At 40.2% G+C, this 16,956-nt stretch overlaps 1 long non-coding RNA gene across 1 annotated transcript in view; it reads right to left on the reverse strand.

Moving 5' to 3' along the window:
- Nucleotides 1–4,360: 4,360 nt before the first annotated feature.
- Nucleotides 4,361–16,956, reverse strand: part of LOC116906299 — a 28,809-nt gene continuing 16,213 nt past the window's right edge. The window contains exon 2 of the long non-coding RNA XR_004388591.1: nucleotides 4,361–4,522. This is a non-coding gene — a long non-coding RNA (uncharacterized LOC116906299). The remainder of the gene's footprint in view (nucleotides 4,523–16,956) is intronic.

Consider the following 16,956-nt stretch of genomic DNA (forward strand, 5'->3'; position numbering starts at 1 on the left):
TGAATTCTCCCCTACACTGTGTGACTTGGATCCAGGGCCAGGTCTTGAGTCATTGTTCACTCTGATCACTTACCACAGGAAGGATGCTGCCTGACTTGGCAGACTAATATGACATAATTGTGACTACAGCCACCATCTAAAGGAACAGGGGACACAACCCATGAGCTATTGAAAATGCACTCATAAGTAGATATATTAATCTGTGGTCATGGATGGATGCTTTCACACTTAGACAGTTGATGTTACACGTAACGATATCTATCTCACTGGTTACTCATTAGAATCACCTTGAGAACTTTTACAGAAACCATAGGACTCTGCTCAGGAGATTCCGATTTACTAAGTCCAAAATGGGGAATCAAAAGTCAGAAATGTACTTTTTGCTAATCCCTAAATGACTAGAATGTGACCTGGCGTTATAACTACATTAACCAGAGAATCTCACACATTATGCAAAAACCTTCCAGGGAGCTCAAGACGGTGTTATTTGATGCCCAGCATCATACCCGCTGCATGCACTTCTCAGAGGACATCTCTCTTTCACCATTGACAAGGGTGTGTTTGTATTGAATGAAGTCAGTCTGTATGGGTCTGGGAACAAGGTACAAGCTTCCCCGTTCATCTCATGCTGCCCCGAGAAGCCCCTTGCAATTCTGGAAACGCTGGTTTTGGTTTTTGGAGTTTTTTTTATTGGATATTTATTTATGTTTAAAATGTCATCCCCTTTCCTGGTTTCTCCTCTACAACCTCCCTATCCCTCCCTCCTCCCCCTGCTTCTATGAAGGTGCTCTCTCACCCACCCACTCCTGCCTCCCCACCCTGGCATTCCCTTACACTGGGGCATCGAGCCTTCACAGGACCAAGGACCTCTCCTCCCACTGGTGCCAGATATGGCCATCCTCTGCTACATATGCAGCTGGAGCCATGTGTCTCTCCCTGTGCACTACTGGGTTGGTGGTTTAGTCCCTGGGAGCTCTGGGTCTAGCTGATATTGCTGTTCTTCCTATGGGGTTGCAAACATCTTCGGCTCCTTCAGTCCTTTCCCTAACTCCTCCATGGGGGACCTGGTGCTCAGTCCAGTAGTTGGCTGCGAGCGACTGCCTCTGTGTTTGTCAAGCTCTGGCAGAGCCTCTCAGGAGACGAAACGCTGCTTTTGAAGAGGTAAAGACGTTTTCTAAGTCCTTCCGCCTGTCCTACTTGTTAGACTGCAATATCCCTAGTTGCCTGCTTATCAGAGTTTCCAGGTCTCCCCTGCTTTTGTAATCAAAGCCCCTTACAATGTTCTTAAGTGAGTGACAGAGATTCCCAAAGACGTGTTCAGGCACTCCTGATAGTACTCCCAGAATAGAGATGTTGGGAATGAAGTAGTGGAAAGAATCCCGAAGCTCCATTTAGAAGCTCCAAGCTTGGAATACTTCCAAGTAGTCTGACCTTGAGAAGGTCGGGTAACTCTCCTGAGACCCCACATCTCTACCAAGGTGGACTTTTTATACCTTAGCCTCAAAAACAAGGGGCAAGCAGCCACAGTTAGGCATTTTACACTTTCATGAGTTCAACAGGCTCGAATAATTTGTTCCTTAACCTGCCATTTATTTTTCATAGTCCTCTCTGTGGGTACCTAATCTTTCAAGAACAAACCTCACAGACCCAGCTCTCTGGGACAGAAGAGTTTAAGTGGATATTCAAGGAACCCCAGCATAAACAGGCTGATTAGAACTTGTAACTGGAGATGAAGGGACAGGCACAGACAGAGAGACGAGTGAGACGACAGGCAGAACAGACCATGTAAACGCATGTACAAACCCATTGTACTTCTCAGAATACTTCTGCAGATTGTTAAGAATACTTTTTCATAAAGATACAAGCTTAAATGGCACTATCATTTTTTCTTTATTGGTTGGTCAATAGATTTTGGGTAAAAACAAACAAACAAACAAATAAAACAAGAAGTCTATTTTAAAAACTATGATAAAAACTAATATACCATAAAAATGTCCTTTGATTTAGACATATCTGTGATGGCATGTGGACCTACATACACACACACACACACACACACACACACACACACACACATACACACACACACACACACAAATATACAGAAACAAATAATAATACTTTTAAAAGTCAAATTATTTGGGGGGACAATATTAATATGTGATTACTAGATGCTGAAAGCATACTATTATGACTAAAATGTGAGGCTACAAACAGAAGCAAGGAACAGCATTAGGAAACCCAATTTGCTCTATGATACTTGCCTGATTAGCTAAAGAGAAAAGAGTAGAAGGCATGATAGAATGACGATATGGCAAGCATGTGACCCTAGCAACTGATCTATGTTGTGGGCTCAAGGAGACTTCTCACTTACAGCTGTAATCTGTTACAAGATTTGCCTTGGTTGGTGACTACTGCTTGCTACCTGGTAACTATGGGACAAGAGATGAACCACAGCAACACCAATCAACATTAGCTCTATTTCTCAAGGTACTCAATCATTCCTCTATGCATTCCCTGCATCATCAGAAGATCGGCAAGCAAGCTCAGACAGGCGAAGCGCAGAAGTTCACCAGTCTAGTGAATGTGTACATGTATGGGGCGTAACACCCTTCTTATTTAGGGCTTCAAATGTTGATCTTGGGAAAGTGACTAACCATAGAAGAATGCACTTTTAAATTAATAACTTTATGATAAATATATGCGATGAAAATATATCATATTTATATTTTCATATATAAAATAATAATAATAGTAATACAGACAATGGAGAGATGACAGGTATATAGATAGGTAACTGATAGTTCTTATAGTGATTTGAAGAAATTTTATCATTTTTATGACCCAGACTTTAGAATTTACATTGGTTTATATGTTGTTCAGTTTTAGTTTGGTTTAGACTCGGTTGGTCTCAAACTCATCATGTAGCCTAAGCTGGGTTTTCACTTCTCCTTTTTCATTCTCCCGTAACCTCTGTCACTTAATGCTAGGGTTACTGATGCCAACCACAAGGCCAGAGTATGGCCCAAACTCTCTGCTACAGTCAGGAATGGTAAAACAAATAAAGAAAAATGTGACCACTTAAATAAAGAAATAGATCCCAATGTTGTATGTTCTGTAAGCAACTTTGGGGTAAATGATAGATAAAAATACAATGACCGGTAATGCAATGTTCATTCACTAGGAGAAATGAAGACAGGATGTTTAATCAATCAAAATGGAAATCTGTGCATCATAGAGTTATTTTTAAATGTGTGATTAGAGAAAATACGATGCTTTCAGCAAGAATATTTTTTATTTGACAATGTGTATAAAAATAAAAATGCAAAAGGGCTGCTTACATAACTTCTAATACTAAAATGGCTCTGATTTAAATCATTAGTGGTATTTACAGCCTTGATTAAGAAGTCACCTAAAGGGAGCATTAACAAATCTAACATATTTTTCAGTCAGAGTGACACTACTTAGGGTATGAGCATACTTGACGTCCTTTAGCAAAGCAAGAGCAGGCTCTGATGGAGCATCTGCTCCCTGTGGTCAAATGCAGGTCAAGGGCTTTTTGCAATATATGTTAGGAACTATAGCAGATGTTCCCAGAGTAAGTTGTATTTCTATTAAAAAGCTACAGTGAGCATTAGTTGATGGAACTGAGAGAGAACTGTAGAGCCAGGAGGGGCGTTTCGGGACAAGTCACCGTGACATTTTAGGGATGAAGAGTCTGGCAAGCTGATAAGGTTAAGTGCTAGGAGGACACGATCCAGACCTGGTTATCAGTGTGTCTCGGCCAGATCTGCATTGTCCCAACCATCCCGGAATGTTTGGCTCCAAGGGGCATTGCAGTCTTTTTATAAAAGTATATTTACAGTACTTTATAGGAGTGCTGGATACAGGTTTACTAAGATAGGCCACTTTCTTATTTAATTTCCCTTCCTCTGTTACATTTCATATTTAAGTCCAAATTTCAGGAAATACTACTATTAACCTGGCATTAAACAAAGGTCAAACAAATATTAAAACTGCAACACACTTTTAAGGAATCAGTCAGGCTACTAAAGTTCAGCAAATATCAGCGCCATGCGGACAGTGCTTTTTCAAACTTGGTTAAGGGGCCAACCCTTTCTCAGTGGCTCTCATACAAAGTTTACTGTTAATGCGTTCCTAAACTGTGGTGAATCAGACAAAAATGACAACAAGTTGGTAAATAGTATCCAGGACCAAAACCTAAATGCTATACGGAATTTTGCATTTTCTTTCAAATGTAACACAAGTTCACTGTAAAACGTAAATAGCCCATCTTGAAGACAGACAGACAGGCAGGCAGGCAGTTAGGGAGACAGATAGACAAAGATATAGTCTAAAATTTCATATCATCTGTTGCTTTTATTTTTAAGACATTAAAATAGAAATGTAGAAATTAGAAAAACCCAAGAATGGCTACAATCTGTCTTATTTCATATAATGAAGGAGTCTGGCTTTAACTTTTCCGTGAGCAAGTAGGATCAACTTCATTGAGTCCAGACACCTACAAATGAGAAAAATACAGCATTAAAGCTGCAGAATGATCTCCCCTTCCCCATCTTAGCCACGGTATGGGCGCATTCCCGGACATAACAGCTTGAAAGTTATTATGGATTCCTTGTCAGTATAGACTTCGCTGCTTGCAATTATTCAGCCAAACCATAACTATATTCACTGCCTTTTCTTGCTTCTTGGTTCCTGAAGTTACATGGGTGTCAGAATTCCTCAAGAACCTTATTAAACCAAAGTTCTGGGCTCTATCTTACTTTGGGAGTAATTCCTGTTAAATTTAGTATCTGACCAGAATATTGAAATGTGAACCAAATTTAAGAAAATCTTGTTTGCATATGCTCCTCGTATGCATTTTCCAGAAAACTGTATCTTTTTCTTCATTGGTCTACCTATTTACAGCTCCTTCCAGCAAAAAATAATCCATTTCTTATTTTTTAAATTAAAATATAATAACATAATTTCCTCTCCCTTCTTTCCAATAACTCTTTGTTCATATCCCCTTGCTTGCTATCAAATCCACGTGTGTCTCTAGTGTTCTAACTGTATGTATATAAATTTATTCAGGCAACAAATCTGACAGAATCAGACTTTGACACAATAATTTCTGCTTATCAAACTCAAAAGTACACATTTCTCATTGTGTACCTAAAGTCTGTTCAAGATTCGGCCAATGCAATCCCCTCTAACATCTGTTTTTGATGCTCACAATTATTTGGAAATTCACCTAAAATGTAATACACTTTTGTAATCTGTTTTTTAATTCATGTATCCTCTTTAGAAGTATTTATCGAGACAAACACTGTAAAAGATAAATGTAGCGTATCTTAGACCATATAACAGGTGAACCGATAGAGCATGTGATCTCCAGGACTATTCCAGTTTCTTCAAGCAAGTGGTTTTTGAGCTTGTGATGACTAAAATTGTTTGTCAGCACTACTGTATATGGAATGAATTAAAATCCAAGTCTCAGGGAACAAGAATACCCTCGGGAGGGAATAGGGAGGCAAAGTTTAGAACAGAGGCAGAAGAACACCCATTCAGAGCCTGCCCCACATGTGGCCCATACTTATACAGCCACCCAATTAGATAAGATGGATGAAGCAAAGGAGTGCAGGCTGACAGGAACCGAATGTAGATCTCTCCTGAGAGACACAGCTAGAATACAGCAAATACATAGGTGAATGCCAGCAGCAAACCACTGAACTGAGAACGGGACCCCCGTTGAAGGAATCAGAGAAAGGACTGAAAGAGCTTGAAGGGGCTCGAGACACCATATGAACAACAATGCCAGCCAACCAGAGCTTCCAGGACTAAACTTACCCTGGGCTCCAACCTCATAGGTAGCAATGAATAGCCTAGTAGGAGCACCAGTGGAAGGGGAAGCCCTTGGTCCTGCCTAGATTGAACCCCAGTGAATGTGATTGTTGGGGGGAGGGCGGTAATGGGGGGAGGATGGGTAGGGGAACACCCATCTGGAAGGGGAGGGGGAGAGGTTAGGGGGATGTTGGCCTGGAAACAGGGAAAGGGAATAACAATTGAAATGTAAATAAGAAACACCCAAGTTAATAAAGATGGGGGGAGGGAAAAAAATCCAAGCCTCTAGGCATATCTATAAGCTATTTTTTCTTGACTGGATCAATTGAGCTGGAAAGACCTCTTCTAAACCTGGGTCACACTTTATGATGGGACACTGAAGAAGAAAGCTTTTATTTTTACCTGCTTGCTTTTACTCTCACTGTTTGTTTTTCTAACCTGTTGCTGAGGCACTGTTTACCTGTATTACAGCCCCTTCTTCAGGATTCTAAGACAGTGAAGACTAGCTGAGACATCTAGGACCAAGGACTGACTGAACAAACATCAAATCTTGTCTTGAAGACAACCATAATTGGACTATCTGGCCCACAGAATATAAATCACTCTAATAAAGATCACATATATTTAGCATTAAGCCAAAAGTGGTCTGATTTGTATTTAAAAGATTACTGCCAGCTGAGACACAGGGCAGATAACTGAAACTAGGGATGCTAGACATTACAGGAGACCATTGCCAACTGACTAAAAGGAAGCAAATACTGACTGGCCTACCCTCTTCTCTCTAAGGGTAATTACGAAAGATGGTAAAGTTTATTGGGAATCAAACTTCCATGGCTATCTCCAAAGGTGGGGTGGGAAAAAAACGGTGGGGTAACAAGCAGGTTTTATGTGATGAACAAGCTGGTGGGATCTTTGAGCTGATATCAGCTGTTCAGATAAACTGGAACCTACCTGACTTGAGTTGAGGTAGTTAACCTTTGACAGCAGATTAAGGGAGGCTTCTGGTAGATAAATCCCACTTTAAGAGATTTGTTTTCCTGACAAACAGTAACCTGCCTTGCAAGATCCCTGAGAAATGCTGAACTTAGACTTATTTTGCCAATAACAATTCTGCTGCCCTACAAGGTCAGAGTTCTTCTGTTTAGCCCATTGTCAACAGCTCTGCCATTTGGGGTGCGCCTTGAACCTAACAGGGCAGGGATTATTTTTTCTTTATAGAAAAAAACATATTCAGGACTCAACATTGACATATAGAGTGACAAGAACTCTGATATTTGGATATCTGTATTATTCTTATATTCGAGTCCTTCAGCATAAGAATAAAGATAATGAAGTCTTTTATTAGATGGTGTTATGGCTGTGAGTTTGTGCAGCAGAAGTTATGAACTTGAAGAGGACAGCAATTATTAGGACCAACAGGCAAATCATGAGCTGACAATACAGGGCGCCCAGGTCTTCCCCGAACCTGTCTCTTCCTAGTGCCTCTCATTGATTGCATCCATTTGGAGGGTGGGGGAAGGGAGACTTTCTGTTTTTGAGGTCAGTTGCAGGCTGCTCAACAGAAACGGGAAGGATGGAGTTAAGGGGGGTCAAATAAGATCGCTCAGAAAGAAGAGACAAGCACAAGTCTCCAAGAAACCACAGGGATCACATTTAGTAGACCAGAAATGTGAGTGAACTGAATGATGTTGGCCACAGAGTGCAAACCTGAGAGACAACGCCTTAGAAATAACAGTGTGTACGTGAAGGAAGCGGGTGAGGGGGCAAGGGGTAGTGCTCCTCAGTGTTGGCCTACAGGTGGCACTGCCGCTGAGCTCCTCCCAAGGACCTTGCAAGAATTTTGTCATCACCAGCCTCCATTTCCTGCTGCTGCCAGGCTGCATTAAAAAGGACTTTGCCATTGTAGCTCTCTCCTTTTTCTCACCCACCCACCACCCCCCTTCCTTCCCTCCCTCCCTCATCCCACCTCCCCCACTGTTCTTTTCTTTCCCCCCATGGCTCTGCTTCTGTCTACTTCTATCGCTTCTCTCCTTCCCCTTTCCCCCAGTAAAACTCCCTTATACTGGGTCTGTCAGATGATGTGCTTTCTCAGGGGGCACCTTGGCATGGGCCCACTGTGGGATCCTGAAAGGCCACCTGGTTCCTGGTTGAGCTAAGGTTAGAAACCCTGGTAACCCTGAAGGGATGGTAGGCGTTTCACCTGACTCCCAGGAAACCAGGCCCCATCACCAGCCACAGTCCTCCATAGATTTGTGAACATCAGTCACATAAGGGCAATGCCCCAAGTCCCTCCACAGGTAGAGGACATGACCTGTCATCATGCTGGCTCAAGACAGATCCCCATTATAATGAGGTATCTAAAGGCCTGGACGCTTAGTCAATGAACCTTTCATCTCCTTCCACTGAATATTTAGGATATACCAGCCAAGACAAACAGAAAACAAGGAGACCTGTCTGCTAGTGCATACAGCTGCAACATGGCAGAGCAGATCCCTCTCCCTCTTCTTTCCCCTCCCCCTTCACCTAGGCTGGCCAAAAACAATGGAAAAATATCTGAAACTCAAAAGTTTTCAGGCTTTTATTTAAACGCTTGTTCTCTTTAACAGGAATATCTAAGACAATGCTTGTGCTTCTCAACCCAAAATTTTCATGCTTCTTTACTTAAATGTATATTTTCTCCCTAGGATTTGGGACTTACATCCAAAAAACTTTCAAAATGTTTAAGATTTCTTTGAAGATGCAGAAGTCATCTAATCTATTCCCACAGGTCTAACCAACTATACTAATAACCATTATTTAATCCTTAATTAACAACCGGTTTCCTTTTACAGACAAGCTGTTACTGCCTATCCCAGATATATAATTAACATCATATTTCTTTCCTCCGCGATCCAAAGCAGACTTAGAGAATACTTCAAACACCCTTGCTTTTCTAGGATCATAAGAGCAAACCAGGATGTGCTCCCAAGCAAACCATCACAGGCTTAACACACATCACCCATCCTATGCAGACATCCCCATGCTAGGGTTCTGCTCCTCTGTTGTGATCGCCCTACAGATTTGTCTACGGTGCTTCTCCCACAGATCCAGCTGAGACCGAACACCATCTCCTCAGACCTGCCTAGGCCAACAAAGCTACCTTCCTCCAGACACCTCATCTAACTGAAAACTCCAGAGACACTGAGACCCACAGAAGGCAGACTTGGGACCTTCAACCTACAGATGAACTCTCTTGCTAAAGCCAAATGGCTACTGAATTTGGGGGAAATTACATAATAGTAAGAAAAACATGATGTCTAGCTAGACTAACCAAATGTTGTTGAAAACCAATGTTAATATTCTCAAACTGTACAACCCACAGAACATTTAATTGATTCAATAAGTCCTTATCTTCCCAAGCCCCACCCTCATCCCTCCTTACCCCTCTAGCTTAGTTGTGTTACCCCTCTGGCCTGTGTAGTGTTTTCCTATGATACTTCAACCCCACCCAAAATTTTCACTACAAATGACAGTCACTCCAGTGACACCTCTCTTTTAAAAAAAGTAAAATGGGATATGTGGGTTCATGAAAGGCAGCCTGGTTCCTGGTTGAGCTAAGGCTAGAAACCCCATTGTTAACCCTGAAGGAACAATAGGCGTTTCATCTGCCTCCCAGGAAACCAGGCCCCCATCACACTAGCCATAGCCCTCCATAAATTTGTGGCCATAAGTCACATAATGGCAATGCCCCAAGCCACAAGTAGAGGACATGACCACAGGTCATGTAGGGCTCAAGACAGATCTCCATTTTAATGAGTTACCTAAAGACCTGGAGGCTTAGCCAATGGACCTTCTTTCCCAGATAATCCTTCCTGCCAAAGGTCTTTAATCTCAGGCCCACCCTGAGAAGTGGGGTACAGTTTTACTCATCCGCTTTCTGCCATGACAATAAGTGTCTTAAAACCATGAATTGTATCTTTTCATCGGGATTTGCAGTAGGGAGCCATAGAGAAGTCCTTTGCCTACAGAGCTATCAACTAATCTCTTGTAGAAGGCCTCTCTACCTGGTAAATAATAAGTGACAGCAATATCTAAAATGGTTTATATTTTAGCTATAATAAAGTATCTTTTTATAACTAGAACTCTGAGAATATTATCTCATGGGCTGTATTTAAAATTATTGAAAATTTACATATATTTTGGGTTGTTCAAAATGGAAAACAGATCTGTATTACATGAGAGCTGAAACACCAAAACGTCTAGAGGAAAATTATCTAAGTGGTAGACATAGGTAAGAATGTTCTAGAAATGACTGTAATTGCTCAGGAAATAAGCACAAGAATGGACACATGTGATTTAATAGCTCATGCACAGCAAAACAACCTGTCAGCAGAATGAAGAAACTGCATAATGAAAGGGAACATGTCTTGACGTATAAACTGCAGAGAGAAGTTTAATATCTAAACTATATAAAGAGCTACAAAAATCAAATAACAACAAAAATATTCTAATCAATAAGTGCAATAATAGTTTGCAAATGGACAATAAATATTTTAAAATAAATTTAGCATTCCTATCCATCAGAGAAATTTAAGTTAGAGCTGCTTTGAGATTCCATCTTACTCCTGCAATTATGTCTAACATCAAGATAAAAAGTCCAACAAGTGCTGTCATGGTTGTGAGAAAAAAGGAATACCCACTCATTTGAGGAAATCAATATGGGATGTTTTAAAAAGTACTCTTTAGAGTCAAGATAGATACAAGTTATATCCTGTAATATGGGGCAGCAAAAACAAGAGGGTAAGAAGTTGCAGGTTTTCCTCAGCCATATGTATTTGGAACTAGTTTGGTTACATGAGACCCAGTGTCAAAACAAGTGAGCAAGCAAACCCTCTAAATGCAGAACTGCCACATTATTCAGACACATCACTTACCGATCCAAAAATCTTAAGTCTTACCACAAACGTGCTTGCACACTTGGTTTCCTGCTACACTACACACAATGGCTAAGAAATGGAAACAGTCTGCATGTCCGATGACCATTGGATGAGGGAACTGTGACACAAATACACAATGGAATTTCATTCAACCACAAGGAAAGAAGAAAGCATAGAATAGGCAGGGAAATAAATGAAACTGAAAATTATTACATTAAGTAAAGTGCTCAACATTCAGAGAGACTGATACCACATGTTTTCTCTCATATGTGAGTCTTAAATCTTAAGCTTTATGTGTTTGAGTGTGTTTGTGTTGTGTGTGTGTGTGTGTGTGTGTGTGTGTGTGTGTGTGTGTGTGTGTGTGTGTGTGTGTGTGTGTTCATATGGATATCAATCGTAAAACCAGCCAGTGGATCACAAAAGAGCACAGAGAGAGCTAAAGACAAGGGCGAGGAAAAGAATAAAAAGAGGACCATAGAATGCAGGTAACATTAAATCAGAAGATGCTACTGGAAGAAGGAAGGGAATGAACAAGAACAGGCAGAAAAACCAAGAAAGAAGAAAGGGGATCAACAAGAACATATAAGAACAGAATAAAACCCATTACCTTACACATTCATTTTAAATGACTGATGATAAAAGTTAAAATAAACTGAAATACTGAAGACTCTATGATCTGTAAATATGACACCAATGTAAGTATGTCAATATACTTGAAATCACTGTCTTTATACTGCTCTAGTGTTTAGAAAGAATTCCCTATGTGTTAAGCAGAGTTTAGAAGCAATATAGATTTCATTCATACATATGTCAAAAACTACACATGGAAAATACTATAACTGACAACCTTCCAGACAAGAACACGAGTCTTGAAGAGGGAGGTGATGCACTCCAAATGGCAATGACAGACCAAGGACAAGCCAGGGTCCATGTACATTCTCTATCTCCACAGTGCCGTCTTTCTTCTGTGCACAGCTTGTTGAAGCAGCAGGATTCCCATATTCAAGACTAAAGACATTGGGTTTTCTGTGTACATACAGACATGGCTGCTAATGGAGATTTACTTTCTTCTCTACTTAATTGAAGAAAACACCAGAAAATTTGGGGAACCTTGAGGCTATGTGATCATGGAAACAAGGTAATTTAGTTAAAGAAGAACACATGATATCCAAGAGACATTTATTGTGTTGAGAAATGAAACTCACCTTAAGTATTGGAGAACATTTGTATTCATCAGCCTGGACCTAAAAAGCACACTTTAAGAAGAATATGGAAACACTGAAGATGAGATTGTAAAAGAAAGTATTTTTCCATGGTGAATTGCTCTTTGCAGGTCTGTCTTACCAGATGCCTCTGATATTCCATTTCCACCCATCTATCCATCAGCTTCAATGACACATTCAGTGCCTTTTAGTTGCCAAAGCACATTTAACCTCTACAAGTACACTATCGCAACTTCTCAGTATCAGATATATAATGATGCAATGACACACACCTTTCCTCCTCAGTTGTCAAGTCTAGTGAATGATACACACTCATGACCCAGCAAGCACAAGCTTGTATGACACTGAGGATGTTATGGAAGATAGAAAAATAAGTATCATTATCATAAAGAGATCAGAAGATTTCCTAATATTCCCTGAACTTCACTAGGTAGGTAAAGAAAGCTGGCTGGAGAGACGGCTCAGTCAGTAAGAGCCCCTGCTATGAAAACACAAGTATCTAAGTTCAGATATCCATCATCCACATAAAATCCTAGGCATGACTATGCATGTACTTGCAACCTGAGTACTCCTGAGGATGATGGATGGATACTGAGAAATCTCTGGGTCGTGCTAGATGCAAGTTGAACTCTAAGTTCAGGAAAAGACCCTGTCTCAGTGGAGTAAATAAGAGAGTTGGTAGAATGAGCTGCCAGATGTACTCTGCACATGCACATATAGGTATGCACACTGGTACACACATATGCACCTGCACTATACACATATATCATGCAACATATACAAGAGAGACAGAGACAGAGAGACTGACAGACAGACAGGGAATGAGCTTTGAAGAAGGGAAAGTGACAAGAGGCCTTGAGAATGGGAGCAGTTTAATCTGAGTATAGCAGCAGGTCCTTCAGGACAGGGGTGGAGAAAAAACTGAAGAGGTAGGCAAGCATTAAATCATGAAGAAGTGCATTTGCTGAGCTGAGGAATGTGAACATAACCACAGCAAGTTCTGGGAAGCCACAGAAAGAGTTGCAGCTACAGAGAGGTAAAATCAGACCTAAGGCTAATCCCATCGCTTGGGAGGCAAACACAAACAGATCTCTGTAGATCTGTAGATCAATTCAACTTGATCTGTGTAGTAAGTTCCACAGGCAAGCAGGGATACACAGTGAAACCTTGTAAATAAATAAATAAATAAATAAATAAATAAATAAATAAATAATCAGACCTAAGCTTAGTGTGTGTGAAAGTGACATAAAATAAGAATCTAGGTAAGAGGTCCACAGACCAGTTGGACAACTTCATACTGATATAGGAATGCAGAAAGAAAAGCAAGTGGATTTGAGGAAATATATTTGCATTTGCCCTTAAGTTTTCATCATCTCTCAAGTAATGCAAACTAGGAAAAAAGAGGAGAGGAAAGGAATGACATATATTTAATAAAGAGGAAATGACATATATTTAATAAAGAGGAGAGAGAGAGAGAGGGGGGAGGGAGAAGGAGAAGGAGAAGGAGAGGAAGAGGAAGAGGAAGAGGAAGAGGAGGAATAGGAGGAGGAAGAGGAGGAGGAGGAGAAGGAGGAGGAGGAAGAGGAGGAGGAGGAGGAGAAGGAGGAGAAGGAGGAGGAGAGAGGAGACACAGGCAGAGAGATAGAGACAGAAGAAAGTAGTCTTATTTTCTGAGCCACATTATATTCAATTTGTTCTGAGAGTAAAGAGCCCTTTGAATTGGATAAAAAGGGGGAAATGTAGTAGTTTGGTCTAATACTGATTGTATTCTAATGCTAATTTGAGTCCCCACAAAATTACCCCAAAGATAAGAGTTCACACATAGGACACTGAAAGACCCTGCCCCCAGTTAATTATGATTCCTAAATAAAGATACCAGCAGTCATTGGCTGGGGAGAAGAAATATAGGTGAGGTTGTGTTTTCAAGGACTTGGAGAGAGGAGACAATGAGGAGAGGAGGAGAGAGAAAGAAGCCGCCATGGGATAGAGAAGACTGTGCAGGAGGGAAAAGGTGAGCAGCAATGGGGTAGCTGAGCCATTAAAATGTAACCATGTGGGCTGGCCAGTTGGAATTAAGAGCAGACCAGATAAAGCATAGATATTAGTAAGAAGTAACTGAGTTATTGGTAGGAATGCGAATTATAACAGCATGGAGGTTGGCCAGTTGCCCAGTTATTGTGCTGCCTAAGCATATTTAAAAATATAGGGCTGTGTGTGTGCATGCGAGTGTGCGTGCATGCATGCGTGCCTGCCTGTGTGCTTGCCTGTGTGTGTGCCTGTGTTTCATCCAGAAACATAAATGATTTAAGGTGGGAAGGAAACACTCACCAGGATTATTTAATATTTATTACAAGGCCTCATGTTTTTGTGTATGCTCAGAGATAACGGAGTGATGAGCTCTTAGGACAACAGTAGTGGAAGTGGAAGATGCCCATCCTAGACCTTGGCCCACTCATCCCATGACAGGAAAGCAGTGTTCATACTCAGATAACAGCAGTATCTGAGGGGAAAGACTCAAGTCCTAGACATAACACACTTATTAGGAACATGCTTTTACCACTGATGTTTATCTTTACAATAAGTGTCTGGCATGCCAAGACTCACAGTCGCAGGTGGCATTCAGGAGGTGAGAGCAATTCATGTGCCTTTGTGAATTGACTTCTTACCTGATCCATGCTCCCTCCCTTGCAGAAGGGTCTTTATTGACCTAGGTAAGATAGTTTCATTGGCAGAGCAAATAGATTTTCAGACTAGACAAGGGACTAAAAGATTTAGACTATAGAACAACTAGCAATTCTCTCTCTCTCTTTTTTTTTTTTTTTTTTGTTTGCTAAGACTGAAATTGAGTGGCATCATCTGAACAAGGTATTCTTAGTGTGGATAAAACTGGAACGATTTGGGAACCACTAATGTGAAAACAGAATGAATATCTTTCTATGCACATACATTTTGTTTGACTTAGAAAAAGAGGAGACAGGAGATGAACACAGATCATGAATGGAAATCTAGCACAATGTACAGAAGGTCAATGAGTGAGTGATAGTTCATTAAGGAAAATATAATAATACTATAAAGACCGTGTGTGATGATACACATTTGGTTATTTTTAATTATTGATCTAATAAGGAACCCTTAAGAATTATAGTACTTTTCTTTTTAACTCTCACATAGCAAACAGTAGGTTTTTGCTTCTGTTTGTTTGATTGATGTTTTGTTTTGTTTTGTTTTGTTTGCAGGCATAGGGGTCAACTCTAATCTTAGTAAACTAGAAAAACTACACTAGACCTTGAGACGATTTATGGGAGTAGAAGTAAGCTAAGAGAAAGCTGAGAGAAGACACGAAGCATTTAGCTCTAGGGATCTAGAGAGGCCAGAGCAGAAGTCTCCTCTCTGCGGACAATGAAAATGACGGAAACCTAATGACAGCTTTCTAAATGAACACTCATGAAGCCATGCATGCCTGAAAAACACTGATGTATAAGAAAAAGAAAACATGGACTCCAGAGCTCCCGAAACAGTTGATCGATAAGCAAGCACCATAGTTAGTGATGGTCTCTTGAACTGTACTCATTAGAACTGGAAATAGATCAGAGAATATGTTAATGAAGAAGAGTCTTTGAAGGGAGACAATGTGAGGAGTGATGATAATGGTTGTTTACAGCATGGTCTGTTGCCTTGACTAATAAATATACCAAGTTTCACTCTCAGTGGTCATTCAGGAAGAGAAAGGCTGGGAAGGGGAGGAAGGGTAATCTAGCTTCTAAGAAGATTAATGTTTGGTTTTGGGGAAATTGATAATGAACTCAAAATTAGCTTTTTTGTTTGTTAGTGCTCAGTATTTTTAAGGATTTTCCATGTATTTGAGTGTTTTGTGTGCACGTACATTATTATATCATATGCAGGCAGTGCCCATGGGGCCAGAGGAGAGCATTAGAGCCCTTCAAATGAGAACAAAATGCCAGTCCTCTGCAAGGCTAATGCATGCGCTTAACTGCTGAGCCATCTCTCCAGGCCTTGTGCTCAGACTTTTTTTAAATAAAATATCCTTTATAGGATCATGGTGATAGCAATGATTTTTACCTAATTACTATTTGATTCAACTGACTTTTCTGAAAAATCCAAATAAAGTTAAGAATCTTATCACAGAACTAAATCCCAAAGTCCTGGTACATTGGTGGCCATTAAAATCATTGTTTGCAAAGTGTGCTGTTTGCCTTACACCGCAGTTGAGAAGGAACATTTCTAAAGATACCACACACTGTAGTATCATATTATCTCTGTCTGTCTGTCCATCTATTTACCTGCCATCTATCTATATCAACATGTATAGGTACATAATACTGTATTTACATCATTCCTATTCATCTTCTGTCTTATGAATTCCTCCTGTGCCTCCCAACTCCCATTCAAATCAATGTGAACTTTTCTAATTATTCCTTTTAGATACAAACACGTGTGTGTGTGTGTGTGTGTGTGTGTGTGTGTGTGTGTGTGTTCAGTGCTGATGGATGCCAGAAAAAATTTATTAGAACCCTTGAAAAGTAAGAGCAAGTGAGTGATGAGAACCAAATCTGGGTGTTCTACAAAAAGCATATATATATATATATATATATATATATATATATATATATATATATAATGCTATTATATAATAATATATTAAATGATTATGCATACATTATTACATTAAATATATTGATAAATTAAATGAGTATATAAATATGTATGCACATAAATATCTCATTTAATTTATAATCATAATATAGAATATCTATAAATATATATTATAAGGCAAAGACATTTGGGAGCATTCCGAGTGGACATAATCAGACTGTGGAAGAGAGAAAGAGGAGGGAGAGAGGAGGAAAAGTTAGAGCAACCAAGAGGACAAAGGTACAAAAACGAGCAGGAATCCAAATTTTCTGGATGGAATAGGGAAAAGCATCGGGGGGGGGGGGAAGGGCAGCCCAGCC

The sequence above is a fragment of the Rattus rattus genome, chromosome 7 (assembly GCF_011064425.1).
Source record: "Rattus rattus isolate New Zealand chromosome 7, Rrattus_CSIRO_v1, whole genome shotgun sequence".
NCBI lineage: Eukaryota > Metazoa > Chordata > Mammalia > Rodentia > Muridae > Rattus > Rattus rattus.